Source organism: Arachis ipaensis, chromosome B10 (genome assembly GCF_000816755.2).
Source record: "Arachis ipaensis cultivar K30076 chromosome B10, Araip1.1, whole genome shotgun sequence".
NCBI classification, from domain to species: Eukaryota; Viridiplantae; Streptophyta; class Magnoliopsida; order Fabales; family Fabaceae; genus Arachis; species Arachis ipaensis.
In genome coordinates this window covers 7,509,982-7,526,080 of record NC_029794.2, presented here as the reverse complement: position 1 = coordinate 7,526,080, position 16,099 = coordinate 7,509,982, and the positions used below count along the sequence as shown (strand labels likewise).

The 16,099-nt window shown below is 38.7% G+C and overlaps 1 long non-coding RNA gene across 1 annotated transcript; it reads left to right on the top strand.

Moving 5' to 3' along the window:
• On the top strand, positions 2,010-12,763 carry LOC110268146. The gene is made up of 3 exons (XR_002356231.1): positions 2,010-2,020; positions 10,630-10,634; positions 12,615-12,763. It is a non-coding gene; the product is annotated as an uncharacterized LOC110268146 (long non-coding RNA).

The window sequence follows — 16,099 nt, the reverse complement described above, 5'->3', positions numbered from 1 at the left end:
ACATTTCTAGACTTTACTATGAGTTTGTGTGTTTTTCTGTAATTTCAGGTATTTTCTGGCTGAAATTGAGGGCCCTGAGCAAAAATCTGATTCAGAGGCTGAGAAAGGACTGCAGATGCTGTTGGATTCTGACGCTCCTGCACTCGAAGTAAATTTTCTAGAGCTACAGAAGCCCAATTGGTACGCTCTCAATTGCGTTGGAAAGTAGACATCTTGGATTTTCCAGAAATATATAATAGTCCATATTTTTTCTGAGATTTGATTGCCCAAACTGGCGTTCAAACGCCAGTCAGAGACCCTTTTCTGGCGTAAAACGCCAGAACTGGCACCAGAACTGGAGTTAAACGCCCAAACTGGCATTCAAGCTGGCGTTTAACTCTAGAAATGGCCTATGCACATGTAAAACTCAATGCTCAGCCCAAGCACACACCAAGTGGGCCCCGGAAGTGGATTTCTGCACTATCTGCACTTAGTTACATATTTTCTGTAATCCCTAGTAACTAGTTTAGTTTAAATAGAACTTTTCCTATTGTATTATAGAACTTATGCCACTTTAAACATTTGGGAGGCTAGCCATTCGGCCATGCCTAGACCTTTTTCTCTTATGTATTTTCAACGGTGGAGTTTCTACACCTCATAGATTAAGGTGTGGAGCTCTACTGTTCTTCATGAATTAATGCAAGTACTATTGTTTTTCTTTCAATTCACGCTTACTTATTCTCTAAGACATACTCTCAAACTTAATTCAGTTAAGTCAGAATGAAGGGGTGACCCGTGACAATCACCCACTATCTTTGTTACTCGCTTAGCCAAGATCCGCGTGCCTGACAATCACAAGCGGTCTACATGATGTTCAACGTAGTCATTGGACGACAGCCGGAGTATATTCTCTTGGGTCTCTAATCCACAGACCAAGTCCGTGAGATTAGAACCTTCGTGGTATAGGCTAGAACCAATTGGCAGCATTCCTGAGATTCGAAAAGTCTAAACCTTGTCTATGGTATTCCGAGTAGGATCTGGGAAGGGATGACTGTGACGAGCTTCAAACTCGTGAATGTTGGGCACAGTGACAGTATAAAAAAGGATAGAGAGATCCTATTCCGATGCTAGGGAGAACCGACAGATGATTAGCCGTACGGTAGCTGTACCTGGTATTTTTCATCCGAGACAAGAAATCTGATAGTTGATTAGCCGTGCAGAAACCGTACCTGGTATTTTTCATCCGAGAGGATCATACAGCTTGCCATGGAAAGGAGCACGCATGATTGGATGAAGACAATAAGAAAGCAAAGGTTCAAAACCAACAAAGCATCTCCAAACGCTTATCTGAAATTCCCACCAATGAATTACATAAGTATCTTTATTTTATTTTATGTTTTATTTATCTTTTAATTATCAAAACTCATAACCAATTGAATCCGCCTGACTAAGATTTACAAGATGACCATAGCTTGCTTCAAGCCGACAATCTCTGTGGGACCGACCCTTACTCACGTAAGGTATTACTTGGACGACCCAGTGCACTTGCTGGTTAGTTGTGCGGAGTTGTGAAAAGTGTGATCACAATTTCGTGCACCAAGTTTTTGGCGCCGTTGCCGGAGATTGTTCGAGTTTGGACAACTGACGGTTCATCTTGTTGCTTAGATTGGGTAATTTTATTTTATGTTTAAGCTTTTTATTTTTATTTTCTAAAAAATACAAAAAAAAATTGTTCTTCAGAATTTTTAAGAATGAATTCTAGAGCTTCTTGAGATGTTGAAGCCTAGCTGGCTGTTAAGCCATGTCTAATCTTTTGGACTGAGGTTTCCACTTTCCATTATAGAAAGGACATGTCTGTATTTGTTATGCTAAAGCTTGGCTGGCCATTTGGCCATGTCTAATTCTTTTGGACCGAAGCTTTAGACTAACATTGCATGAATCCTGGAATTCTTATTAAAAATTTTGAATTTTTTTATTTTCCTTTTCCAAAATAATTTCGAAAAAAAAAATTAATAAAATCATAAAAACCTAAAAAAATTTTGTGTTTCTTGTTTGAGTCTTGTGTCAAAATTTTAAGTCTGGTGTCAATTGCATGTCTTAAATTGTTCTTAAATTTTCAAAAATTCATCATATGTTCTTTCTTGATCTTCAAGTTGTTCTTGATGATTTTCTTTGTTTAATCTTGTGATTTTCTTGTTTTGTGCTTTTTGTTGTTTTTCATGTGCATTTTCGAATTCATAGTGTCTAAACATTAAAAATTTTTAAGTTTAGTGTCTTGCATGTGTTTCTTTTCTTAAAAAATTTTCAAAAATATGTTCTTGATGTTCATCATGATCTTCAAAGTGTTTTTGGTGTTCATCTTGACATTCAAAGTGTTCTTGCATGCATTATTTGTTTTGATCTTAAATTTTTATATCTTATGTCATTTTGTTGTTTTTCTCTTTCTTCATTAATTCAAAAATAAAAAATAATATCTTTCCCTTATTTCACTCATAAATTTCGAAATTTTGGGTTGACTTAGTAAAAAAATTTCAAAATTTAGTTGTTTCTTGTTAGTCAAGTCAAAATTTCAATTTAAAAACTTTATCTTTTCAAATCTTTTTCAAAAATCAAATCTTTTTCATTTTTCTTTCATGTTTTCTAAAATTTTTTTTTATTAATTTTCAAAATCTTTCTCTTAATTGTATTTCATAATTTTGGAAATTATTGCTAACATTTAATGTTTTGATTCAAAAATTTCAAGTTTGTTACTTTCTTGTTAAGAAAGGTTCAATCTTAAAATTCTAGAATCATATCTTTTAGTTTCTTGTTAGTCAAGTCATCAACTTTAACTTTCAAAATCAAATCTTTTTAAATTTATTTTTCAAAATAAATTTCAATCATATCTTTTTCAAAACTTAATTTCAAAATCTTTTTCTAACTTCTTATCTTTTCAAAACTTATTTTCAAATCTTTTTCAATTAACCACTTGACTTGTTTGTTTTAATTTTAAAAAGTTTACTATTTCTTATCTTTTTCAAAACCACCTAACTACTTTTCTCTCTCATTAATTTTGAAAACTAACTAACCACTTTTTCAAAATTCTTTCTAATTAACTAATTGTTTTAAATTCTAATTTTATTTTATTTCTTTTCTTAAATTTTGAATTCTAACTTAATTAATTAAATAAAAATAAAAAATTATTTTTCTTCTCCCTCTTTTTAAAATTCGAATACTCTCTCTCTCTCATCTCTTTCTATTTATTTAATTATTTACTAACACTTCTCCTCTACTCATAATTCGAACCCTCTTCCTCTCTCTGTGTTCGAATTCTTCTTATCCTCTCTCTACCTCATTCTTCTATTCTTCTATTCTTCTACTCACCTAAAGGAATCTCTATACTGTGACATAGAAGATTTCTCTTCTTTTCTGTTCTCTTCTTTTTCATATGAGCAGGAACAAGGATAAGGATATTCTTGTTGAAGCTGATCCTGAACCTGAAAGGACTCTGAAGAGGAAGCTAAGAGAAGCTAAAGCACAGCACTCCGGAGAGGACCTTACAGAAATTTTTGAAAAAGAAGTAGACATGGCAGCCGAACCCAATAACAATGGTGGAGATGCAAGGAAGATGCTTGGTGACTTTACTACAGCAACTTCTGACTTCTATGGAAGAAGCATCTCAATTTCTGCAATTGGAGCAAATAACTTTGAGCTTAAGCCTCAATTAGTTTCTCTAATACAGCAGAATTACAAGTTTCATGGACTTCCATTGGAAGATCCTCATCAGTTCTTAGTTGAATTCTTGCAGATATGTGATACTGTTAAGACCAATGGGGTCAATCCTGAGGTCTACAGACTTATGCTTTTCCCATTTGCTGTAAGAGACAGAGCTAGGATATGGTTGGACTCACAACCTAAAGAAAGCCTGAACTCTTGGGAAAAGTTGGTCAATGCTTTCTTGGCCAAATTTTTTCCACCTCAAAAGTTGAGCAAGCTTAGAGTGGAAGTCTAAACCTTCAAATAGAAGGAAGGTGAATCCCTCTATAAAGCTTGGGAAAGATACAAGCAATTGATCAGAAGGTGTCCTTCTGACATTCTTTCAGAATGGAGCATCTTATGTATATTCTATGATGGTCTGTCTGAATTGTCCAAGATGTCATTGGACCACTCTGCTGGTGGATCTCTCCATCTGAAGAAAACACCTGCAGAAGCCTAGGAACTCATTGAAATGGTTACAAATAATCAGTTCATGTATACTTCTGAAAAAAATCCTGTGAATAATGGGATGACTTAGAAGAAAGGAGTTCTTAATATTGATACTCTGAATGCCATATTGGGTCAGAACAAAATATTGACTCAGCAAGTCAATATGATTTCTCAGAATCTGACTGGATTGCAAGATGCATCCGGCAATACTAAGGAAGCCTCCTCTGAAGGAGAAGCTTATGACCCTGAGAATCCTGCAATGGAAGAGGTGAATTACATGGGAGAATCCTATGAAAACACTTACAATCCTTCATGGAGGAATCATCCTAATTTCTCATGGAAGGATCAGCAGAAGCCTAATCAAGGCTTTAATAATAATAATGGTGGAGAAATAGGTTTGGCAATAGCAAACCTTTTCCATCATCTTCTGAGCAACAGACAGAGAATTCTAAGCAGAGCCTCTCTGACTTAGCAACCATAGTCTCTGATCTATCTAAGACCACTCTCAGTTTCATGACTAAAACAAGGTCCTCCATCAGAAATTTGGAGGCACAAGTGAGTCAGCTGAGTAAAAGAGTTACTGAAATCCCTCCTAGTACTCTCCCAAGTAATACAGAAAAGAATCCAAAGAGAGAGTGCAAGGCCATCAATATACCCAAAGTGGCCAAACCTATAGAGGAGGAAGAGGCAGTGATTTCCAGTGAGGAAGACCTCAATGGACGTCCACTGACCACTAAGGAGTTCCCTAATGAGGAACCAAAGGAATCTGAGGCTCATACAGAGACCATAGAGATTCCACTGAACTTACTATTGCCATTCATGAGCTCTGATGAGTATTTCTCCTCTGAAGAGGATGAAGATATTGTTGAAGAGCAAGTTTCTCAGTATCTAGGAACAATCATGAAGTTGAATGCCAAGTTATTTGGTAATGAGACTTGGGAGGATGAACCTCCATTGTTCATTAATGAACTAAATGCCTTGGTTCAACAGAAATTACCTCAGAAGAAATCGGATCCCGGAAAGTTCTTAATACCTTGTACCATAAGCACCATGACCTTTGAGAAGGCTCTGTGTGACCTGGGGTCAGGAATAAACCTCATGCCACTCTCTGTAATGGAGAAACTAGGGATCTTTGAGGTACAAGCTGTAAGAATATCATTAGAGATGGCAGACAAATCAATGAAACAGGCTTATGAACTTGTAAAGGATGTCTTAGTGAAGGTTGAATGCCTGTACATCCCTGCTGACTTCATAATCCTAGACACTAGGAAGGATAAGGATGAATTCATCATCCTTGAAAGACCCTTCCTAGCCACAGCAAGGGCTGTGATTGATGTGGACAGAGGAGAGTTAGTCCTTCAATTGAATGAGGACTACCTTGTGTTTAAGGCTCAAGAATCTTCCTCTGTAACCATGGAGAAGAAGCATGAAAATCTTCTCTCAATACAGAGCCAAACAGAGCCCCCATACTCAACTTCTAAGTTTGGTGTTGGGAGGCCACCATTAAGCTCTGAGTCTCTACTGTGAAGCTCTCTAAGAGCTCACTGTCAAGCTATTGACATTAAAGAAGCGCTTATTAGGAGGCAACCCAACGTTATTTAATTATATTTATTTTTATAGACATTTGTTTTCCATTGTTATTTTGTGTTTTCTTTAGGTCGATGATCATGTGGAATCATAAAAACAGCTGTAGAATTAAAGCAGAATCAAAAACAGCATCAAAAACAGCACACCCTGGAGGACAGACTTACTGGTGTTTAAACGCCAGTAAGGATAGCAGAATGGGCGTTTAACGCCCAGTCTAGCATCATTCTGGGCGTTAAACGCCAGAATTGGCAGATAGACTAGCGTTTAATGCCAAAAAAGGGTGTCTGGTGTCTGGCTGGCGTTAAACGCCAGAATTGACAGACAGACTGGCGTTTAACGCCACCAAAGGGTGTATGGTTGGCGTTAAATGCCAGAAAAGGGCATCAGCCTGGCGTTTAATGCCAGGAAAGGTAGCAGAGCTGGCGTTAAACGCCAGAAATGGCACACAGAGGGCGTTTAAATGCCAGAAAGGTACAGGGACTAGAATTCCTTGACACCTCAAGATCTGTAGATCCCACAGGATCCCCACCTACCCCTAACTCACTCTCTCTCCTTTTCACACCTTTCCATAACACTCTTCCCCAAAATAACCTCCACCAATCACCTCCATTTCTCCTCCAAAACCATCATAACCACCTAAAATCCCCTTGGCCGAATTCAAAACACCCCCTATCTCCTCCATTTCTTCTTCTTCTCCTCCTTTCTTTCTTCTTTTGCTCAAGGATGATTAAACCTTTTAAGTTTAGTGTGGGAAAAAGCTCTGCTTTTTGCTTTCCATAATCACTAATGGCACCTAAGGCCAGAGAAATCTCTAGAAAGAGGAAAGGGAAGGCAGTTGCTTTCAACTCCGAGTCATGGGAGATGGAGAGATTCATCTCAAAAGCCCACCCTCCCAAACCCAACCCCTTCATACACGACTTCCCTCTCTCTCTTACCCTATAAATACCCCTCCTTACCACCTTCAATTTCACACATTATAAACACTTAAACCCCCCTTGGCCGAATCCAAAACACCCCTCTATCTCCTCCATTTCTCCTTCTTCTCCTCCTTTCTTTCTTCTTTTACTCGAGGACGAGAAAACCTTTTAAGTTTGGTGTGGGAAAAAACTCTGCTTTTTGTTTTTCCATAACCATTAATGGCACCTAAGGCCAGAGAAATCTCTAGAAAGAGGAAAGGGAAGACAATTGCTTCCACCTCCGAGTCATGAGAAATGGAGAGATTCATCTCAAAAGTCCATCAAGACCACTTCTATGAAGTTGTGGCCAAGAAAAAGGTGATCCCCGAGGTCCCCTTCATGCTCAAAAAGAGTGAATATCCGGAGATCCGACGTGAGGTTTGAAGAAGAGGTGGGGAAGCTCTCACCAACCCCATCCAACAAGTCGAAATCTTAATGGTTCAAGAGTTCTATGCTAATGCATGGATCACTAAGAACCATGATCAAAGTATGAACCCGAACCCAAAGAATTGGCTCACAATGGTTCGAGGAAAATACTTGGATTTCAGTCTGAAAACTGTAAGGTTGGCATTCAACTTGCCAATAATGAGAGAAGATCCTCATCCTTTCACTAGAAGAGTCAACTTTGATCAAATGTTGGACCAAGTCCTCATGGACATCTGTGTGGAAGGAGTGCAATGGAAGAGAGACTCCAAAGGTAAGCTAGTTCAACTGAGAAGGCTTGACCTCAAGCCCATAGCTAGAGGATGGTTAGAGTTCATCCAACGCTCTATCATTCCTACTAGCAACCGGTCTGAAGTTACTGTGGACCGGGCTATCATGATCCATAATATCATGATTGGAGAGGAAGTAGAAGTTCATGAGATCATATCTCTAGAACTATACATGGTGGCTGACAAGCCCTCCACTTTGGCAAGGTTAGCCTTCCCTCATCTTATCTGTAACCTATGCAATTAAGCAGGAATTGTCATAGAGGAAGACATCCTCATTGAAGAGGACAAACCCATCACTAAAAAGAGGATGGAGCAAATAAGAGAGCCCACTCATGGACCTCAACAAGAGCATGAGGAAGTCCCTCATCACTCAGAAATCCCTGAGATGACTCAATGGATGCATTTCCCTCCACACAACTATTGGGAGCAACTCAACACCTCTTTAGGAGATTTGAGTTCCAACATGGAGCAACTAAGGATGGAGCACCAAGAGCACTCCATTGTCCTCTATGAAATCAGAGAGGACTGAAGAGCCATAAGGGAGGAGCAACAAAGGCAAGGAAGAGATATTGAGGGGCTAAAACACTCCATAGGATCTTCAAGAGGAAGAACTAGCCGCTGTCACTAAGGTGGACCCGTTCTTTAATTTCCTTGTTATTTATTTTTCGTTTTTCGTTTCTATACTTTATGTTTTGTCTATGTTTTTGTCTTTATTACATGATCATTAGTGTTTAGTGTCTATGTCTTAAAGCTATGAATGTCCCATGAATCCTTCACCTTTCTTAAATGAAAAATGTTTTCTGAAAAAGAAAAAGAAGTACATGAATTTCGAATTCTATCTTGAAAATAGTTTAATTATTTTGATGTGGTGGCAATACTTTTTGTTTTCTGAATGAATGCTTGAACAGTACATATTTTTTATAGTGAAGTTTATGAATGTTAAAATTTTTGGCTCTTGAAAGAATAATGAAAAAGGAGAAATATTATTGATAATCTGAAAAATCATAAAATTGATTCTTGAAGCAAGAAAAAGCAGTGAAAAACACAAAGCTTGCGAAAAAAAAGAAGGCGAAAAATAAAGAAAAAGCAAGCAGAAAAAGCCAATAGCCCTTTAAACCAAAAGGCAAGGGTAAAAAGGATCCAAGGCTTTGAGCATTAATGGATAGGGGGCCTAATGGAATAAAATCCTGGCCTAAGCGGCTAAATCAAGCTGTCCATAACCATGTGCTTGTGGCGTGAAGGTGTTAAGTGAAAAGCTTGAGACTGAGCGGTTAAAGTCGTGGTCCAAAGCAAAAAGAGTGTGCTTAAGAGCTCTGGACACCTCTAACTGGGGACTCTAGCAAAGATGAGTCACAATCTGAAAAGGTTCACCCAGTTATGTGTTTGTGGCATTTATGTATTCGGTGGTAATACTGGAAAACAAAATGCTTAGGGTCACGGCCAAGACTCATAAAGTAGCTGTGTTCAAGAATCAACATACTGAACTAGGAGAATCGATAATACTATCTAAATTTTGAGTTCCTATGGATGCCAATCATTTTGAACTTCAAAGGATAAAGTGAGATGCCAAAACTATTCAGAAGCAAAAAGCTACTAGTCCCGCTCATCTAATTGGAACTAAGCTTCATTGATATTTTGGAATTTATTGTATTTTCTCTTCTTTTTATCCTATTTTTTTTAGTTGCTTGGGGACAAGCAACAATTTAAGTTTGGTGTTGTGATGAGCAGATAATTTATACCCTTTTTGGCATTATTTTTACATAGTTTTTAGTATGTTTTAGTTACTTTTTATTATATTTTTATTAGTTTTTATGCAAAAATCACATTTATGGACTTTACTATGAGTTTGTGTGTTTTTCGGTAATTTTAGGTATTTTTTGGCTGAAATTGAGGGACCTGAGCAAAAATCTGATTCAGAGGCTGAGAAAGGACTGCAGATGCTGTTGGATTCTGACCCTCCTGCACTCGAAGTAAATTTTCTAGAGCTACAGAAGCTCAATTGGTGAGATCTCAATTGCGTTGAAAAGTAGACATCTTGGGCTTTCCAGCAATATATAATAGTCCATACTCTTCCCGAGATTTGATGGCCCAAACTGGCATTCAAACGCCAGCCAGAGACCCTTTTCTGGCGTAAAACGCCAGAACTGGCACCAGAACTGGAGTTAAACGCCTAAACTGGCATCCAAGCTGGCGTTTAACTCTAGAAATGGCCTATGCACGTGTAAAGCTCAATGCTCTGTCCAAGCACACACCAAGTGGGCCCCGGAAGTAGATTTCTGCACTATCTGCACTTAGTTACTTATTTTCTGTAATCCCTAGTAACTAGTTTAGTATAAATAGAACTTTTTACTATTGTATTATAGAGCTTATACCACTTTAAACATTTGGAAGGCTGGCCATTCGGCCATGCCTAGACCTTTTTCTCTTATGTATTTTCAACGGTGGAGTTTCTACACCTCATAGATTAAGGTGCGAAGCTGTGCTGTACTTCATGAATTAATGCAAGTACTATTGTTTCTCTTTCAATTCACGCTTACTTCTTCTCCAAGATATACTCTCAAACTTAATTCAGTTAAGTCAGAATGAAGGAGTGACCCGTGACAATCACTGATGAGCGGGTAATTTATACGCTTTTTGACATTGTTTTTAGTATGTTTTTAGTAGGATCTAGTTACTTTTAGGGATGTTTTCATTAGTTTTTATGTTAAATTCACATTTTTGGACTTTCACCAAGCTTTGGAGCCATTACCAGGATTTGTTCGAGCCTGGAGATCACAATTTCGTGCACCAATCACCCACTATCTTCGTTACTCACTTAGCCAAGATCCGCGTGCCTGACAACCACAAGCGGTCTACATGATGTTCAACGTAGTCATTGGACGACAGCCGGAGTATATTCTCTTGGGTCTCTAATCCACAGACCGATTCCGTGAGATTAGAACCTTCGTGGTATAAGCTAGAACCAATTGGCAGCATTCCTGAGATCTAGAAAGTTTAAACCTTGTCTGTGGTATTCTGAGTAGGATCTGGGAAGGGATGACTGTGACGAGCTTCAAACTCGCGAATGTTGGGCGCAGTGACAGTGTGCAAAAGGATAGAGAGATCCTATTCCGATGCTAGGGAGAACCGACAGATGATTAGCCATGCGGTAGCTGTACCTGGTATTTTTCATCCGAGATGAGAAATCCGACAGTTGATTAGCCGTGCAGAAACCGTACCTGTTATTTTTCATCCGAGAGGATCATACAGCTTGCCATGGAAGGGAGCACGCATGATTGGATGAAGACAATAATAAAGCAGAGGTTCAGAAGCAACAAAGCATCTCCAAACGCTTATCTGAAATTTCCACCAATGAATTACATAAGTATCTTTATTTTATTTTATGTTTTATTTATCTTTTAATTATCAAAAATCATAACCAATTGAATTCGCCTGACTAAGATTTACAAGATGACCATAGCTTACTTCAAGCCGACAATCTCCATGGGATCGACCCTTACTCACGTAAGCTATTACTTGGACGACCCAGTGCACTTGCTGGTTAGTTGTACGGAGTTGTGAAAAGTGTGATCACAATTTCGTACACCAGGCACCTTAAGTCATCCAGTTCGGTACTAGTTTGCCCTTCTAAATTCGGATCCAGACAGTTTTTGTTCCTTTGGTCATTATTCCGGCGTTGGAAACGTGAAGCGACAAAATGATTCTTTTTGAAATTTTGGCTCCTAGGTGTAATATGCCCCTTTTTCTTTGGGAAGGGTTCCCGGCGATTACTCCTTGCTACCTCAATCCTCCTTGAGCTTTCTCCCGTTGCCTGACCCGGGTTAACTTGCTCTGGATAACCCACTGGTACCCCTGTAGTCGGAACATTATGTCCACCTTCATATTCATTATCACTTTCGTTGCCGGTTCCAGCTTGTGGTTCCATCCCATCGATCACTCGGATGGTCGCAGCAGCAACAGCACCAATGGCAGCAACAACACTCATCATTGCGATCACGATATCTGTCAAACTATCTACCGGTATGGTTACCTCATTAACTCTCCGTCTTCGACCTCGATTGCACTCACGACCGCGCCCACGAGACGCCATTTGGTTCCTGTTTATACCAAACAAGTGATATCAAGGTGATTAGTCTCAATATCTCAAGTCCAGTATTTCAAAGTCCCAGATGCATGCTCATGAGCATTCATGCCACATATACCAGTTAGATACCTTAAATAGCATGTATAAACACCCAAAGTATACCCAGAGGCATAATCAGTCCGTCCCTCAAGCTCTATAGAAATGAACTGCTCTGATACCATAATGTAACACCCTACCACACAAGGCTTTACACCTAGGATGTAAAACAAAGGTGGTGAGGCGCTACGACCTCTAAAATAAAATACATACGTATAATAGCAGAAAGAATATAATAAACTAGGAGCCTTAAAAAATGGGTAAAACAAAATCGCAAAATAAAAAGCGCAACGCTCAAGAGAAAGGATTACTTGCGTGCTAAGAAACTTAAAAGCTAATGATAGGAATAAGACAAGAGTCATAAGAGTGCCAAAAATGCAGAGGAACTAGCTTCTGACTCAGCATGCGAAGCCAAGGCTGGCCGGAGAATATTTATATATATATACATAAGAACCCCGAATATCCAAAATATAGAAACAAGTCCCTAACTCTCCTGTAGCCTCTATGAGGAACAAAATAAACAAGTTTAGCAAGCTAAGTACATGAGTCATATATACACAAACAGAGAACCCAAAATATCCCAAGGACTACTCCGCTTTAAAGATCCAGACGCCTAGCGAGGAGCCTCTCGACCTGCATCTGAAAACAACAACACAGTATGGGATGAGAACCGGAGGTTCTCAGCATGGTAAAGGTACCTTGCGTATAATAAATAAGGTCCTGGGAATGCCAAAGGCAATCCTAGAACTTCGTCATACAATTACAGAACTTAACCTCTAAGTAAAATCCATAAATAGGGGTAGGTGTTCTAAGTACACTATAATCCTTTGTCTTAAACCTAACACCTAACACTCAACCCTTAACCATTCCTCCGTCCCTCCGTCTTCCATAAATTCAGCAGAGACAAGCAACCAAAAAAATTCACGCACAAGTAATAAGCAGATAGTGCAAATAGCAAGAATAGCAGGTAACACGATATATATGTTCAATTAGGCAATCCCAGATAATGCATAGCAATCACACAAACAAATGCACATGATACATGCCTGTTCTATGGCTGATAAGGCTCATATGTCGGTTATCCAGCCAACACGACAAGTCCGAAAACCTTAGACTGTCCCCCGTCGCGCATCCCCGTGATTCTATGCATAGATTTCACATTCATATAACATTCAAACATTCATTCATAAATTACACAAAGGGGGCTATCCATACCTGGGAATTTATACGTGCCTGGTGCACGAATTTGTTACATGTCAATGTCAATATTACTATTTTTTACAAATTCGCACAACTAACCAGCAAGTGCACTGGGTCGTCCAAGTAATACCTTACGTGAGTAAGGGTCGAATCCCACGGAGATTGTTGGCTTGAAGCAATCTATGGTTACCTTGTAGCTCTTAGTCAGGAAAATAATTCACTTATCAAATTGAATTACGAGGAATAAAAGAGCATGAAATAAATACTTGTTATGCAGTAATGGAGAATATGTTGGAGTTTTGGAGATGCTTTGTCTTTCTCAGTGAAAATGGTCCAGGTGCGCTGTCACCGCACGGCTAATCATCTGTAGGTTCTCGATCATACTGGAATAGGATTTACTATCCTTTTGCGTCTGTCACTACGCCCAGCACTCGCGAGTTTGAAGTTCGTCACAGTCATCCAATCCCAGAATCCTACTCGGAATACCACAGACAAGGTTTGGACTTTCCGGATTCTTAAGGATGCCGCCAATAGATTCTAGCTTATACCACCGAGATTCTAATTAAGGAATCTAAGAGATACTCATTCAATCTAATGGAGAACGGAAGTGGTTGTCAGGCACACGTTCATAGGTTGAGAATGGTGATGAGTGTCACGGATCATCACATTCATCATAATGAAGCACGAATGAACATCTTAGATAGGAACAAGCGTGTTTGAATAGAAAACAGAAGTAATTGCATTAATTCATCGAAACACAGCAGAGCTTCTCACCCCTAATAATGGAGTTTAGAGACTCATGCCGTCAAAGAGTACAAATTTCAGATCTAAAAATGTCATGAGATACAAAATAAATCTCTAAAAGTTGTTTAAATACTAAACTAGTAACCTAGGTTTACAGAAAATGAGTAAACTATGGTAGATAGTGCAGAAATCTACTTCTGGGGCTGAGACTAAAGCTTCTCACGTGCCTGGGCTGTTTTGGGCATTCAACGCCAGGTTGTAACCTGTTTCTGGCGCTGGACGCCAGACTGCAACATGGAACTGGCGTTGAACGCCAGTTTACGTCATCTATCCTTGAGCAAAGTATAGACTATTATATATTTCTGGAAAGCCCTAGATGTCTACTTTCCAACGCAATTGGAAGCGTGTCAATTGGACTCCTGTAACTCCAGAAAATCCATTCCGAGTGCAGAGAGGTCAGAATCCAATAGCATCAGCAATCATTTTTCAGCCCGAATCAGATTTTTGCTCAGCTCCCTCAATTTCAGCCAGAAAATACCTGAAATTACAGAAAAGCACACATACTCATAGTAAAGTCCAGAAATATGAATTTTTCCTAGAAACTAATGAAAATATACTAAAAACTTAACTAAAACATCCTAAAAACTACATGACATATGCTCTGTTCAGGCATTTATTCAGAAGGCAGAAAGCATTGCCACCACATGTAAACAATTAGAATTTGTTTTATTAAAAATTCGAAAAATATTGCCTCCTTATTCTAAAGAAAATCTTCTATTTTTTTCATGTTTAATGATGATGAGAAAAATAAATTATAGCTTAATTGGAGATAAAATAACTACTAATTACTACTATAACTTCTAAGGTAAAACTCAAATAAGAATAATTATCACAGAGTTAAGGTTAAGATTAGAGCTCAACAACCTTGAGTTTGGGATGTGGATGTTCCTCTAGTCTGTGGAGTGCTTGGTCCTTCAAGAGATAACTTCTGACGCTTCAGTTCCTTTAAGTCACGCCCTTGCTCTTCTTGTTCCCTGAGCAGTTTGCAGAGCATACTATTTTGATTTTGCTGTTCTTCCTTTATTTGGTTCGTAGATTCTTGCAACTTGGTGACAGATGCTTCAAGCTGTTCCCAATATTCAAATTGAGGGACTTCCGGGAGGAATTCTTGTGCCCTCCTCTTGATGGGGTCATCCTGCATTTGTTGTTTTTCCATTGTGGTTTTAGTGATTGGTTGCTCTACTGAGATGTACTCCGTTATTCCCATCCTTACTCCAGCATCTTTATAGAGCATAGAGATTAGGCTTGGATAAGCCAACCTGGCATCTTTGGAGTTCTTGTTTGCAAGTATGTAAAATTCAGATGGAATCAGTTGATGAACTTCCACTTCTTTTCCCAACATAATGCAATGGATCATCACTGCTCTTTTGACGGTGACTTCAGAACGGTTGCTAGTGGGCAACATAGAACGCCCAATGAAGTCCAGCCATCCTCTGGCGACTGGTTTGAGATCTTCTCTCTTGAGTTGATTTGGGACACCCTTGTTGCTGGTGATCCACCTGGCTCCAGGGATGCATATATCCTCTAGAATCTTATCCAGGCCCTTGTTTGTTCTCATCATTCTCCTATTGAAGGAGTCTAGGTCATCTTTCAGCTGAAGTAGCTTAAAGATCTCCCTGATTTTGTCAGGGTGGATGTGAACAATCTTTCCTCTGACCACAGTCCGATAGTCATAGAGGGCAGTTCCAGATATTCTCTGCCTGTCTGTTTGCCACAGATTAGCGTAGAACTCCTGAACCATATTCCTTCCCACTTTTGTTTCAGGATAAGCTAGGACTTCCCAGTTCCTGTTTCGAATCTGCTCTTGGATCTCCGGATATTCATCTTCCTTCAGATCGAACTTGACTTCCAGGATCACTGATCTTAGACCTATTATTTTGTAGTAATGGTCTGAATATTCTTTGGTTAAGAACTTCCCTTGATTCCAAAGTGGTTTTGGAATACTCTCTTTCTTGCCTCTTGGAGTGGTTTGTTTTCCTTTAGGAGCCATGATCTTAGTGGGTATAATTTAGTGATCACGGATAAACACACCAAACTTAGAGGTTTGCTTGTCCTCAAGCAAAAGAAAAGAAAGGAGAGGGATAGAAGGAGAGCTAGTGTCGAATGGTGGATGAGATGAGGGAGGCCGAATGTGGATTTAAAAGGGAGGGGGTGGGTTTCCGAAAATTTTTAAAAAAAAGATAAGATAGAAGATATGATTTATAAAAAAAAATAAGTATGATATGAAAAGATGTGATTTAAAACTGAAAAGATATGAAAGATATTTGAAAAAGATAAATTTGGATTTTGAAAAAGATAATGTGAAGATTTGAAAAAGATATTGATGAGTTGAAAGGATTTTAGAAGGAAAAGAGATAGATTTGTTTTGGAAAATTTGAAAAAGAGTTGGATTGGATTGAAAAAGAATTTGTGTTTATGGATTAAGATACGTTTGATATTTTTAAAGTAGGGTTTTTAGAAATTAGGGGTTTTAGAAATCAGGGTTTATAACATAT